Here is a 14,294-nt window from a genome sequence, read left to right on the forward strand (position 1 = left end):
ATGAGAAATAAACTTCTGCTGTTTAAACACCCACTCTGTGGTATTTTATGATGGTGGCCAAACTAAGACAAGGTCACACAGACAAGGGCAGGGAACCGCTATTTGAATCTGGAAGGAGTGAGACAGTCGTGTAGATGGGCCAGATTGAGAGGAGCAGTGAACTCCTGTTAGGATCTCCCAGGGAGTGAATCAGCACAAGAAATATCCTGACTTCTGTCTCATGTCCAGACATTCAGAGGGCTGAGAGGTCCAGAATGTAGGTCAGTCGTCAGGGGCTAAACGCAGGGTACAGAAGGATAGAGCATGAGTCTAAAGGGGCAAATGACAGATACCCAGCACAAACATTATAATTAAATTTCCCTCAACTTCTCCTTTCTTGTATGTCTCCTCCCTCCCCAAAAAAAGTAAGAGAGAAGAGTTTTGCTAGGAGTTAAGCAAGGCTAACTACTGTAGCCATGTATAATGGCTCAAATACTTGCCGGATTATTTCTTTTAAAAAAAATTTTTTTTTCAACGTTTATTTATTTTTGGGACAGAGAGAGACAGAGCATGAACGGGGGAGGGGCAGAGAGAGAGGGAGACACAGAATCAGAAACAGGCTCCAGGCTCTGAGCCATCAGCCCAGAGCCTGACGCGGGGCTCGAACTCACGGACCGCGAGATCGTGACCTGGCTGAAGTTGGACGCTTAACCGACTGCGCCACCCAGGCGCCCTTGCCGGCTTATTTCTTGTTCACAGAACAGTGCTAGGGAACCCCCACTGGTCAGTGGGGGTGCTTCCTCTTGAGTCATTTGAGCGCTGGAGCTGGTGGAGGCTCTGCTGTCTTTAACTGGTGGCTTCTGGGGCTGCCCTGGTGGTCTTCTGCATTGCTGCCAGCTGCAAGGGGGGGCAGAGGGCAAGACAGACCAAGCATGAGAGGTGTTAATGGCCTGGGCCGGGCAGTGGCACCCAAGACTTCAGCTGTGACTCAGTCACACGGAGGTCCCAATGGCGAGGAGGGCCGGGGCACGTGGTACTGCCACGTGCCCAAGAAGACGAGAGCACAGTAAGAAGCAGCTGGCATCTCTGCCGTGGAGTAGAAATAATGTCCTTTAGCAAAAGTTGGCTCGAACCACACTCTAAATAGATGTATGAATTTTACGTCCAGCTCTTAACTGACATCTCGCAAAGTGTAGTGCAGAGCACGAACTAAATCACTAGCGATCTGCATTAACCGAGGATGTCAAATTTTAATTTCAAAACTTATAGCTCCTTTATTTTACTTTCCTTACAGGGCAACCGCTCTCTGCTTCCAATTTATAACCCTTTTTTTGGGTGGTGTCATCCTCCTACAGCATAGGTGAAGAGTTCAATCAGGTGTTTGAAAGTTGTAAGAGCACATCAGGAATATACACTGCCAAGAATCACAGAGGTCGATCACATAAGAGAGAGGAAGGATTCTGTTGAGACGGCCTGGCATTTTAGTCACAGTATTGTAATATAGCCCATCATGGATCCATTAACAAAATTGATCATCCAAAGGACTTTTATTGTCTAAGCTGTCCTCTTGAAGGAACTTGATGTTCCCCTGCATGGCAAGTCACTCCTTCCTCATGGGCTACTGTGTGCGTGCTATTTTTTGTGTCCATCAAAGTGAATTATACATCCTCAGTTAAAGCTCTCACCATCTTGAGAACAGATTCCCTGCCTTATTGTTTTTATCCTCAGCCTCTAATGCACCACGAGGCACGTGCAGGCAATACATTTGAATGAAAGGAAGGAGCACAGTTTCATCTTGGGTCTCTGAAAATACTTTCTTATTGATGGATATAATAATCATCGTCCTTAAACTTAACATTACACATCTGCCTGTCTCACCCTTCTTTTTGGAAAAAAGAAAAAAAAAGTGGCCAGTGTTCTGGGGTGATGGCCTTTTTTGTTTTTTGTTTTTTGTTTTTTTAATCTAGCTGTAACAATCATCTTAGCATGCCTTCACCTTTATTCAACCATATTAAGATGCAAACATACCCTAACAATCAAAAGTTATTAAAAAAATTAAACAGGTAGAGGAAGTCAAATCTGATTTGCAAGCCCCAAAATCTCACAACTGTTTGCCAAACTGTTATTAGTAACACTGCTGTTCTTTCCTTAAAATATTCTTAATTGAAGTATGATCAACATGCACAAAAAGCTATAAATAGTTAATGTATGCATCTTGATGAATTTTTTTAAGTTTATTTATTTTGAGGGAGAGAGCAAGTGGGCAGGGGCAGAGAGAGAGAGGAGGAGAGAGCGAGAAAATCCCCAACAGGCTCCGCACCACCAACACAGAGACCAACGTGGGGCTTGAACTCACAAACTGCGAGATCATGACCTGGGCTGAAGTTGGACGCTTAACTGACTGAGCCACTCAGGTGTCCCACATCTTGATCAATTTGAAGGTAAGCGCACATCCATGAAAATGTCACTGTAATAAACAATGCCATAAACTTAACCATGGCCTCTAAAAGTTTCCTTCCTCTCTCTTTTTCTTGTTCTTTTGTGATAAGAACATTTACTATAATATCTACATCTTAACAATTTTCAAAATACATATAGTATTGTCAACTGTCTGCATTATTCTGTGTACTTGAGGATTTATTCATCTTGCAAAACTAAAGCTATATATCCTTTGGCCAATAATTGCTGGATTCCCCCTCCGCCAGCCCATGGTAACCATCATGCTATTCTGCTTCCATCATTGTTCTTTATATAAACAAATTAATTATTTCATAGATATTTGATTTTGATTAAGTAATTGTTGGATAAAAGATACTTTTAACTCTGGGTAAACTACATCACAGTTTATAGAAGCAATAGGAATTCCATGCTATTTTTTCCCCTTGTGTGTTTGTGTATGTTTAAGAAAACATACTCACAGTTAGTTGAGTGTCTGACTCTTGGTTTTGGCTCAGGTCATGATCCCAGGGTCGTGGGATGGAGCTCTGCATCGGGCTCCACACTAAATGTGGAACCTGCTTAAGATTCTCTCTCTTTCTCCCTCTACCCCTCTCCTCTGCTCTCGCACACACTCTCTCTTTCTCTCTCTGAAATAAAAAATAAAACCCCCCAAAACAAAAAATAACACACACTTCAAATAACACAAAAGGGGTATATACTTCAAAATATCTCCCTGGTACCGTTGTCCCCCCTCCTAGTGCCCTTCATCAGAGGCATCAGGTGATACTTAGACAGACTTCTAAGCATATGCAAGAAAGTAGTTTTTAAAGAATTACATATGCATTAGAAACATGATTTTAAAGGGCTTTTATTTGGCACGTAGGATAATGAAAAATTATTTGAGTCATTAATTTTTATGTAAGTCATTGGAGATGATCCTCTTTCATAGCATCTGTAAAGAACTTAATTGCATCTGTATGGATCTTATTTTCAAACAAGGTCACATTCATAGGTACTAGAGATTAAGACTTGAACATATCCTTTTTGGGGACACAATTCAATCCACTACAAATCCCCATGTGTAGTCACAGGTTCCTCCCTGGCCTGTCATCAGGCACCTGGGATTCCTCCAGATATCCATGGGGCGGGGCCAGATGGAATATACTGTAGACATGAACAAGATCTCCATCTGGAAGACATTAAAGATGTGGACCTTATTCTGGGATTCTCATCCCTCCTCTTTCTTCTCTTTCCCTATAAGTATTTATTGAGGGTTTTCTATAGGCCAGTGATAATTCTAGGTTCCTGGCGATTTAATGGTAAGTAAAACAAAGTTCTTACCTTTATTAAGCTAATATTCTAGTGGGAAGACAAATGATGAAATCTTTCAGATGATAAGGAAAAAACCCACAAAGGACTGGAAGAGAGAACAACACTACTTTAGACAGGAAGATCACAAGAAGTGTCTCTGATGAGCAGAGACCTGAATGAGAGAAGGACCCAGCCATGCAGTGATCCTTGGCAGAGGGAACAGGTGGAAAGGTCTTGTGATTGTTATAAAAAATATGTCCATGAAGGCATGAAACCCTTCAAGAATCAGAACTTAATCCCCCTGCCCTTGGGTGTGGGCTGAATTTGAAATAAATAGAATATGACAGAACTGATGGTATGTTACTTTTGTAGTTTGGTTTTATTTATTTTTTAATTTTTAAATTAAAAAAAAATTTAATGCTTATGTATTTTTGAGAGAGAGAGAGAGTGCAAGCGGGGGAGGAACAGAGAGAGGAAGAGACACAGAATCTGAAGCAGGCTCCATGCTCTGAGCTGTCAGCACAGAGCCTGATGTGGGGCTTGAACCCATGAACCATGAGATCATGACCTGAGCCAAACTCAGACGCTTAACTGACTGAGCCACCCAGGCACCCCTTGCAGTTAGGTTTTTTTGTTTGTTTGTTTTATAATTTATTTATTTACATCCAAGTTAGTTAGCATATAGTGCAACAATGATTTCAGGAGTAGATTCCTTAATGCCCCTTACCCATTTAGCCCAATCCCCACACAACCCCTCCAGCAACCCTCTGTTTGTTCTCTATGTGTCAGAGTCCCTTATGTTTTGTCCCCTCCCTGTTTTTATATTATTTTTGCTTCCTTTCCCTTTTGTTCAACTGTTTTGTCTCTTAAAGTCCTCATATGAGTGAAGTCATATAATATTTGTCTTTCTCTGACTAATTTCACTTAGCATAATACCCTCCAGTTCCATCCACATAGTTGCAAATGGCAAGATTTCATTTTTTTTGATTGCCAAGTAATACTCCATTGTATATATATATACCACATCTTCTTTATCCATTCATCCATCGATGGACATTTGGGCTTTTTCTATACTTTGGCTATTGTCAATAGCACTGTTATAAACATTGGGATGCACATGTCCCTTCGAAACAGCATACCTATAGCCCTTGGATAAATACCTAGTAGGACAATTGCTGGGTCGTAGGGTAGTTCTATTTTTCATTTTTTAAGGAACCTCCATATTCTTTTCCAGAGTGACTCCACCAGCTTGCATTGCCACCAACAATGCAAAAGAGATCCTCTTTCTCCACATCCTCACCAACATCTGTTGTTGCCTGAGTTGTTAATGTTAGCCATTCTGACAGGTGTGAGGTGGTATCTCATTGTGGTTTTGATTTGTATTTCCCTGATGATGAGTGATGTTGAGCATTTTTTCATGTGTCGGTTGGCCATCTGGGTGTCCTCCTGGGAGAAGTGTCTATTCGCCTTTTTTGCCCATTACTTCCCTGGATTATTTTTTGGAAGTTGAGTTTGGTAAGTTCTTTATAGATTTTGGATACTAACCCTTTATCTGATATGTCGTTTGCAAATATCTTCTCCCATTCTCTCAGTTACCTTTTAGTTTTGCTGATTGTTTCCTTCTCTGTGCAGAAGCTTTTTGTTTTGATGAGGTCCCAAGAATTCATTTTTGCTTTTGTTTCCCTTGCCTCCAGAGACATGCTGAGTAAGAAGTTGATACAGCCAAGATCAAAGAGGTTGTTGCCTGCTTTCTCCTCTAGGGTTTTGATGGCTTCCTGTCTTACAGTTAGGTCTTTCATCCATTTTGAGTTTATTATGTGTATGGTGTAAGAAAGTGGTCCAGGTTCATTCTTCTGCATGTCGCTGTCCAGTTTTCCCAGCACCACTTGCTGAAGAGACTGTCTTTATTCCATTGGATATTCTTTCCTGCTTTGTCAAAGATTAGTGGCCATATGTTTGTGGGTCCATTTCTGGGTTATCTATTCTGTTCCATTGATCTGAGTGTCTGTTTTTGTGCCAGTACCATACTGTCTTGATGATTACAGCTTTATAGTACAACTTGAAGTCCAGGATTGTGATACCTCCAGCTTTGATTTTCTTTTTCAAGATTGCTTTGGCTATTTGGGGTCTTTTCTGGTCCCATACAAATTTTAGGATTGTTTTGTTCTAGCTCTGTGAAGAATGCTGGTGTTATTTTGATAGAGATTGCTACAGGTAGATTTTAAAGAGATTGCAGCTTCCATTCTGGATTGCTCATTTTCTCCCATACCACTCTCCCTAGGGACAGCCAACTGCCAGGAGGGCTGCTCTGTGCTCTACAGAGAGGCCTGTGTGGCAAGGAGCTGAGGGCAGTGTCTGGGCAGCATCCAGGAAGGAAGTGAGGCCCTTAGTCCAAAAATCCATGAGGATCTGTGGCCTGCCAACAACCTTGTGGGTGAGCCTAGAAGGGGATCCTCCCCTAGTTTAGCCTTCAGATGAGACTGCAGCCATAGCCCAAAGCTTCACTACACTCTCATCCAAGACCTCCAGTCAGAACCAGCCAGCTAAGCCACTCCCAGCTTTCTGACCCTTAAAAACTGTGAGAAATAATAAACCTTTGTTGTTTTAAGCTGCTGAGTGCATTTTATGAAGCAACATGTAATTATTCAGGCCCCGAGGCTGCAGCTTGCTTGCCAAGTTGGAGAAATAGCAAGGGGCCTCACATAGTAAGACAAAGTGGGCAGGAGTAGGCACAGTAGGTGATGAGGCCAGAGGGCAAATGGGAGACTGGCTCGTGGAGAGTCTTGTGAGCAGCAGTAATGACTCTGGCTTCTAGTCTGGAGGGGGTGAGGATCCCGGTTGCAGAGTTTTGAGTAGAGGAGTGGCATGATAAACGGATGGACGTGATGGCACAGATGTTTGGGGAGTTTGAATGTGGGAGGCCAGTGGGGAAGCTGCCAAACCAGGAGACTGCCTGCATTGGCGAGGGCGTGGTGATGGTGCTGAGGGCTGACAGGGCTCCAGCAGGCCCTGAAGTTGGAGTCAGTCACAGAGGAAAAGGTGGCACATTTCTGAAGAGTCTGGCCTGCATGCTAGAATTAGAAGAATTCTATGAAGCTTCAGGGGGAAAAGATGAAGTAATAAAACTGGTTTCCAAAGTACCTGGCAGCTCTCTTCTCTGACCTTTGGGCTTCTTAGGGAGACTCTTGTCCTCACAGATGTGTCTTCATGTTCCTTTTCCTCTTCCACTTCCTACCTATGAAAATCTCCTCACAGGGAAGAATCTATCAACTTGTTCCCAGTGAGGTATAAATAATTGATGAGATAAAAATCAATAGCATTTCTTTACACTAGCAATAAGCAACTGGAAAATATGTAATAGAAAAATAAGATATCTTTCACATGAGCAACAAAAGCTGCAAGTGACTCTAGGAATTAAAGAAGACACTTGAACTCTAGAAGGAAAAATTTTAAACTCTATTAAGGGACATAAAAGGGAGCACCTGGCTGGCTCAGTTGGTGGAGCATGTGACTCTTGATCTCAGGGTTGTGAGTCTGAGCCCCAGGTTGGGTGTATAGATGACTTAAGAATAAAATCTTTTTTTAAAAAAAGGACATAAAAGATCTGAATAAATGGAGGGGTATTCCACGCTCATGAACAGAAGAGCTTAATCTTACGAAAATGAAGATTCTCTCCAAATTAATGTATGAATTCAATCTTATCAAAATAGCAGGTTTTGTTTTGTTTGTTTGTTTTGGAGAAACACTGAAAAGTTATTCTGAAATTTATTTGGAAAAACAAGTTCATGATTTAGCTAAGTCTACTTTGAAAAAGAAAGACATAGCAGTGATATTTAAGACATACTACTAAGCCACAATCATTTCAGACATTATGATATTGATTCAAGAACAGACAAATGGATACTTGGAACAGAGTAACAGGTAGCTTAGAGACAGAGCTGTGCTTAGGTTAAAACTTGGTTCCCACATATAAATGTGGGAAAGGACAGACTGTTTACGAGGTGAGAAAACTGGCTCACTATATTGAGAAAAATAAAACCGAATCCCTACCTACTGTATAGACAAATGTTAGCTCCCAAAGGGTTAAAGATCTATTTTCAAAACGATCATGAAGTTAGTAGAAAAAGTAGAAATCGTTGTAACCTATGTCACACGTGGGGAAGGATGTCTTAAAATGAAAAAAGCACAAACCAAGAGATGAAACAAAATTTGCTGGACATTGTTGAGGTTGCACTTTCTGTTCCTGCTGCACCCGTGGAGTGCTGGGCCTCCAGGGTCACCTGTGCAGACAATGTGATCTGGGCCAACCCAGTAGCTCTTCAGAGTGGTCCATTCCACTGATGGGGAAGTTCGCCCCCAGAGACTGAGACATCTTTACTCACCCAATCTGACACACTGTGCAAATGGGACCCCATCTTTGTCACTTCCAGAAAACCTGTAAATCCTGTCCCTTCCCAGCTAAGCTACCCAGGCTTGGGGAAATGCTTGGTTCCAAGCCTAGCCTCTATCCAGTCCTCCTTTGGACTTACTTAAATCAATCCTCCATGCTGGGCCTCAAGTACAAAAGCTCTCTACTTTTCATTGGGAGAAAATAGTAAAGACCACCCAGATTTTTAGAGTCAACACACAACACATTAAGCACATATAACACAATGAGTAATTGAGGGGGGAAAAAAGCCTGATGTAACATTTCCCCCTGCTCTCCATCATCACAATGGGTTTTGAAAATTTAGAGAAGTCTTTACCTCATTCAGGCCCCCATTTATTTATTCAGGGTGCCATTCTGATTTCGGCTTTTATACTTGGGGCATCTAAGGGTCTTTGGAATTACTCTGAGATTTGGAAATGAATATTGGAGTGTTTCATGTCTGGCACCCACTCAAGTTACAGGGGTACATATATTAAGTTGTTGGACAAGGAGAGCCCAACCCATGCCTCAAATATCCCACAGCCCCCAGTGATGGATGACTGACAGAGACAAATATGGCGGGAGGTGCTAAGTCTAAGGAGGCATGTGCAAATGTGGTGTGGGATGTCACCTTGAGCATGACAATTACTATGAGGCAGAGCTTTCCCTGGACAATGCTATTGTTCTGTGTTTTGAAGCTAATTGCACTTTTAGATAAAGTACTTTTAGATAAAATCCTATTTTAACTATTAGAACTCTAGAGTTCATGAAAGTAACTAGTAATACTAGTCAGTTTTGAACATACTCAAAAAGAAGTGATTGTAATCAATCCAATGTAGAAATTACCAAAAAAAAAAAAAAAGCCAAAATAATGAAAAGAAAAGATATAACTTTGACCAGACTAGGCACCATCTTTAATTCTGTACTAATTTGGAAGATTTTCATTGAAAGCAATAGCCAGTCTGACTCAGACTGGTTTTAAAAATAAGGAAATGTGTTGGGGCACCTGGGTGGCTCAGTTGGTCAAGCGTCTGACTACAGCTCAGGTCATGATTTCATGATTTGTGAGTTCAAGCCCTGTGTTGGGCTCTATGCTGACAACTCAGAGCCTGGATCCTGCTTCGGAGGCTGTGTCTCCCTGTTTCTCTGCTTCTCCATGCCACCCCCTCCCTTGTCTCTCAAAAATAAACATTAAAAAAAATAAGGAAATGTGCTAATTCATATAATAGGAGCTCCAAATATATGGCAGGCTCAACGATATCATCAGCCACCTAGGTTTTTTCTGCCTCTCATTACTGTTGTCCATAGGATTCATCTGAAGCCTGGTTCCCCTTGTGTTTCTAATATGGCTGCTCATAGCAATTTTGGCTACATGATTCTTTGTTCGTATGCACTAGATGAGAGAGCAAGTAAAATCCTGATGGACCAACTCGGTTCATATGCCCACCTCTGGTTCAGTAGCTGTCACCAAAGGATTGCCATATGTTGTTTGGCTTAAACCTTGGTTACTGAACCAAACTCAGCCAAAAGGGGAACAGGAATTACTGAAATTGGTTTAGGTTAATCAGAGCACTTTCCTAGAGCAGAATTAGAGGAGATGGAACCATCTCCTGAATCTCTCGGGCTGCATATAAGGGTATTGGATACCTCAAGAAGGTTGGGATTCTGTTGGGAAGGAGGGAGAGGGGAATGGATATGGAGCGGGCAACCCAAAGTGACAACTTCAAGGCCTGATCTACAATAAAGGGAAGGGCTGCCGGATGCGGTGCAGATCAAAGAGGGCTGGTGAAGACACCAGCAGGGATGCCTGCAGTGTGGGTCTCAGACAAATTCCCCCACATAGTATGCCATGAGGGAGAATTCAACACTCCCTCATTAGAAACGTTGGGAACAGGATGCTTAGGCTGACTGTGGGAGTTTCCAGATGGCACTGAGAAGCAGCAGGAGAGGTGGGGTTAAATGAAGAAACACACACTCTTGCCATATTTGTAGGAAGCAGTCTGTCAGTGAAGTAGGTAGGGTAGGGAAAAAATACCTATGAATTGTGAACAGCCCCATAGTTGTTGACCACTGCAGACTCTGGAGTAGAAAGGGCTAAAGCATTACACACACACACACACACACACACACACACAATTTTGTGTTATAAGGAACCGGGAAGAATTTTTGCCAGCTAACACCAGTTCAGTTCCTCCTTCACCCACACCTCCCACAGATTGCTCTTTCAGGCATACTCCCCTCCTGTCTGGGTCTGCCACTTGTTAGCTGTATGACCTTGCAAACTTGTTGAACCTCTGTATTTCATTTTTCTCTTCTGTACATTGGTTTAGGTTATCAGGATATCCTTCTGTATCAGGATAATAGTAATAGTGACCCTCGTAGGGCTGTTGTGAGGACTAAATAAGTTAATACATACAAAGCACTTAGAAAAGTCCTTGGAACTTAGTAAGCACAATGTAACTCTCTCTATATACCAGTATATGCAGGGTATAGACATTTTGAACAGATCTAAACCTGTGAACTGCTGTGGACAGTGACTCTATTTTACTTCCCACGTTCCTCCTTTTTGAATGGGAGTGTTTCTAACTGTTATCCTTTGCCTGCTCCCCTCCCCCCCCCCCAATCACGTCCCCCTGCCACCCTGCATGTTAGGTACATGGGCAAGTGACAGTTCACATTTGTCTCACAGGTCCACAGATGAGCAGGAATTGTGGTCCAGGAGCTGGACTTCATGAACTGCACCTGCGGAACCTCAGCCACACCTGGCTTGGTCCAGACTTCAGAGTGATGCTCTAAGGGGATGAGACTTTTGCAGAACTTGAGAGCAGGTGGGTGCATTTTCCTTGTGGGAGGGACATGAATCATTGGGCCCCCAGTAAATACCCACATCCTAGTAGCCACTCCCTTGTATAATTCCCTCCCCTTGACTTTAAGTAGGACCTGTGACTTAATCCTAACCAACAGAATGTGGCATAGAGGGTGGAATGTCACTTCTGTACATTACGTAGGACGGGATAAGATGGTAAACAACTTGTCAGCAGGCTCTGTCTATTGACTCTCTCCCCTGCTGGCTTTGATGAAGTGAGCTGTTGTAGGGAGAGACAAGGAACTTAGAGTGGCTTCCAGCAGCCAGCCAGCCGGAAGCCAGGCCCTCAATCTGACAACCTACAACAAACTGAATCCTGTCAACAGCCATGTGAGCTTGGCAGCATATCCTTCTCCAGTCAAGCCTTAAATGAGACCCCGGCCCCAGCTGACACTTTGATGGAGCTTTGTGAAAAGCCTTAAAGCAGAGGACCCAGCTAACCCGTGCCTGGATTCCTGACCCACGGAAACTACAAGGTAATAAAGGTGTGTTATTTTTGTCACTAAATTGATGTTGATTTATTATGCAGCAATAAATCACTATACAAATATATTTGAAAACTTAAGTTTCTGATAAAGGTAGCATTTCAGCTTCATGGGGTGAGGATTGAATTTTTCAGTAAGATAGTGTGGGAATAACTGGATAACCATCTGGAGAAAGGTGGTGCCTAGATCCTACCACTACAGAAAATTCTGCTGGGTCACAGATATAAATGCTAAATGTAAACTAATACATATTATATAGAAAATATGGGGGAATATGGGAGAAATTTATCATAATTTCAGGGGAAATACTATAGAAGCTAAACTTTCTAGATGCCAGGAGTGAAAAGTTAACTTCAATAGCAGAAAACTAAGAAGAATTCTGTATGAAATAAACATTGCATGCATGGGGATAAGAAAAACAAACTGACAAAAATTTTCTATATATACATTGACAAAGGGCTGTTTTCCTTAATTCATAGAGTTCAACAAATCAGAACCAATAGTACAATAGAGAATGGGCAGAGAACAGAGCTCACAGAACAGAAAATACTGTTGCCTTTCAAACATAGGTAAAGATGCTTAGCCTTACCAATAAGAAACCAAATTAGGTGGCACCTTGCTGGCTAAGGTGGTAGAACATGTGACTTTTTAAAAAAATTAATTTATTTTTAATTTAATTTTTAAAAATTCATATCCAAATTAGCATACAGGGCAACAATGATTTCAGGAGTAGATTCCTTAATGCCCCTTACCCATTTAGCCCATCCCCCCTCCCACAATCCCTCCAACAACCCTCTGTTTGTTCTCCATATTTATGAGTGTCTTATGTTTTGTCCCCTCCTTGTTTTTATATTATTTTTGTTTCCCTTTCCTTATGTTCATCTGTTTTGTCTCTTAAAGCCCTCATATGAGTGAAGTCATATGATATTTGTGTTTCTCTGACTGACTAATTTTGCTTCGTATAATACCCTCCAGTTCCATCCATGTAGTTGCAAATGGCAAGATTTCATTCTTTTTGATTGCCAAGTAATACTCCATTGTGTGTGTGTGTGTGTGTGTGTATGTGTGTGTATGTGTGTGTGTGTATATATATATATATATATATGTATATATATATATATATATATACATAATATATACATAATATTTATCTATTCATCCATTGATGGACATTTGGGCTCTTTCTATACTTTGGCTGTTGTTGAGAGTTCTGCTATAAACATTAGGATGCATGTGTCCCTTCGAAACAGCATACCTATAGCCTATAGGATAAATACCTAGTAGGACAATTGCTGGGTCACAGAGTAGTTCTATTTTTAATGTTTTGAGGAACTTCCATGCTGTTTTCCAGAGTGGCTGCACCAGCTTGCATTCCCACCAGCAATGCAAAAGAGATCCTCTTTCTCCGCATCCTCACCAACATCTGTTGTTGCCTGAGTTGTTAATGTTAGCCATTCTGACAGGTGTGAGGTCGTATCTCATTGTGGTCTTGATTTGTATTTCCCTGATGATGAGTGATGTTGAGCATTTTTTCATGTGTCAGTTGGCCATCTGGATATCTTCCTGGGAGAAGTGTCTATTCATGTCTTTTGCCCGTTTCTTCACTGGATTATTTGTTTTTAGGGAGTTGAGTTTAATAAGTTCTTTATAGATTTTGGATACTAACCCTTTATCTGATATGTCGTTTGCAAATATCTTCTCCCATTCTGTCGGTTGCCTTTTAGTTTTGCTGATTGTTTCCTTCACTGTGCAGAAGCTTTTTATTTTGATGAGGTCCCAGTAGTTCATTTTTTGCTTTTGTTTCCCTTGCCTCCGGAGATGTGTTGAGTAAGAAGTTGCTGTGGCCAAGATCAAAGAGGTATCTGCCTGCTTTCTCCTCAAGGATTTTGATGGATTCCTGTCTTACATTTAGGTCTTTCATCCATTTTGAGTTTACTTTTGTGTATGGTGTAAGAAAGTGATCCAGGTTCATTCGTCTGCATGTCACTGTCCAGTTTTCCCAGTGGTTTTCCCAACCACTTGCTGAAGAGACTGTCTTTATTCCATTAGGTATTCTTTCCTGCTTTGTCAAAGATTAGTTGGCCATACATTTGTGGGTCCACTTCTGGGTTCTCTATTCTGTTCCATTGATCTGAGTGTCTGTTTTTGTGCCAGTACCATACTGTCTTGATGATTACAGCTTTGTAGTATAGCTTAAAGTCTGGGATTGTGATGCCTCCTGCTTTGATTTTCTTTTTCAAGATTGCTTTGGCTATTTGGGGTCTTTTCTGGTTCCATATAAATTTTAGGATTATTTGTTCTAGCTCTGTGAAGAATGCTGGTCTTATTTTGATAAGGATTGCATTGAATATGTAGATTGCTTTGGGTAGTATTGACATTTTAACAATATTTGTTCTTCCTATCCAGGAGCGTGAAATCTTTTTCCATTTTTTTTTTGTCTTCTTCAATTTCTTTCATAAGCTCTCTATAGTTTTCAGTGTATAGATTTTTCACCTGTTTGGTTAGATTTATTCCTAGGTATTTTGTGGTTTTTGGTGTGAGCATGTGACTCTTGATCTCAGTATTGTGAGTTCAAATCCCATATTGGTTGTTGAGACTAACTAAATAAAACAGAAAGAAAGAAAGAAGAAAGAAAGAAATGAAAGAAATCAAATTAGAATTATGAGAGACCATATTTTAACCTATTAATTGGTTAAAAAAGTTGGATAATCCTGTGCTGAGGAATAAGGGAAAGAGACACACTCTTGCATGGAATATAAATTGGAATAATCTCTATGAAGGACAATTTGACAAAATATCAAAATGT

At 41.2% G+C, this 14,294-nt stretch overlaps 1 long non-coding RNA gene across 1 annotated transcript; it reads left to right on the forward strand.

Annotated features, from left to right (window-relative positions):
• Positions 1-2,144: 2,144 nt before the first annotated feature.
• On the forward strand, positions 2,145-11,527 carry LOC123386084. The gene is made up of 3 exons (XR_006599600.1): positions 2,145-2,420; positions 10,827-10,965; positions 11,330-11,527. It is a non-coding gene; the product is annotated as an uncharacterized LOC123386084 (long non-coding RNA).
• Positions 11,528-14,294: the final 2,767 nt, after the last annotated feature.

This window comes from Felis catus, chromosome B3 (assembly GCF_018350175.1).
Source record: "Felis catus isolate Fca126 chromosome B3, F.catus_Fca126_mat1.0, whole genome shotgun sequence".
Lineage (NCBI taxonomy): Eukaryota > Metazoa > Chordata > Mammalia > Carnivora > Felidae > Felis > Felis catus.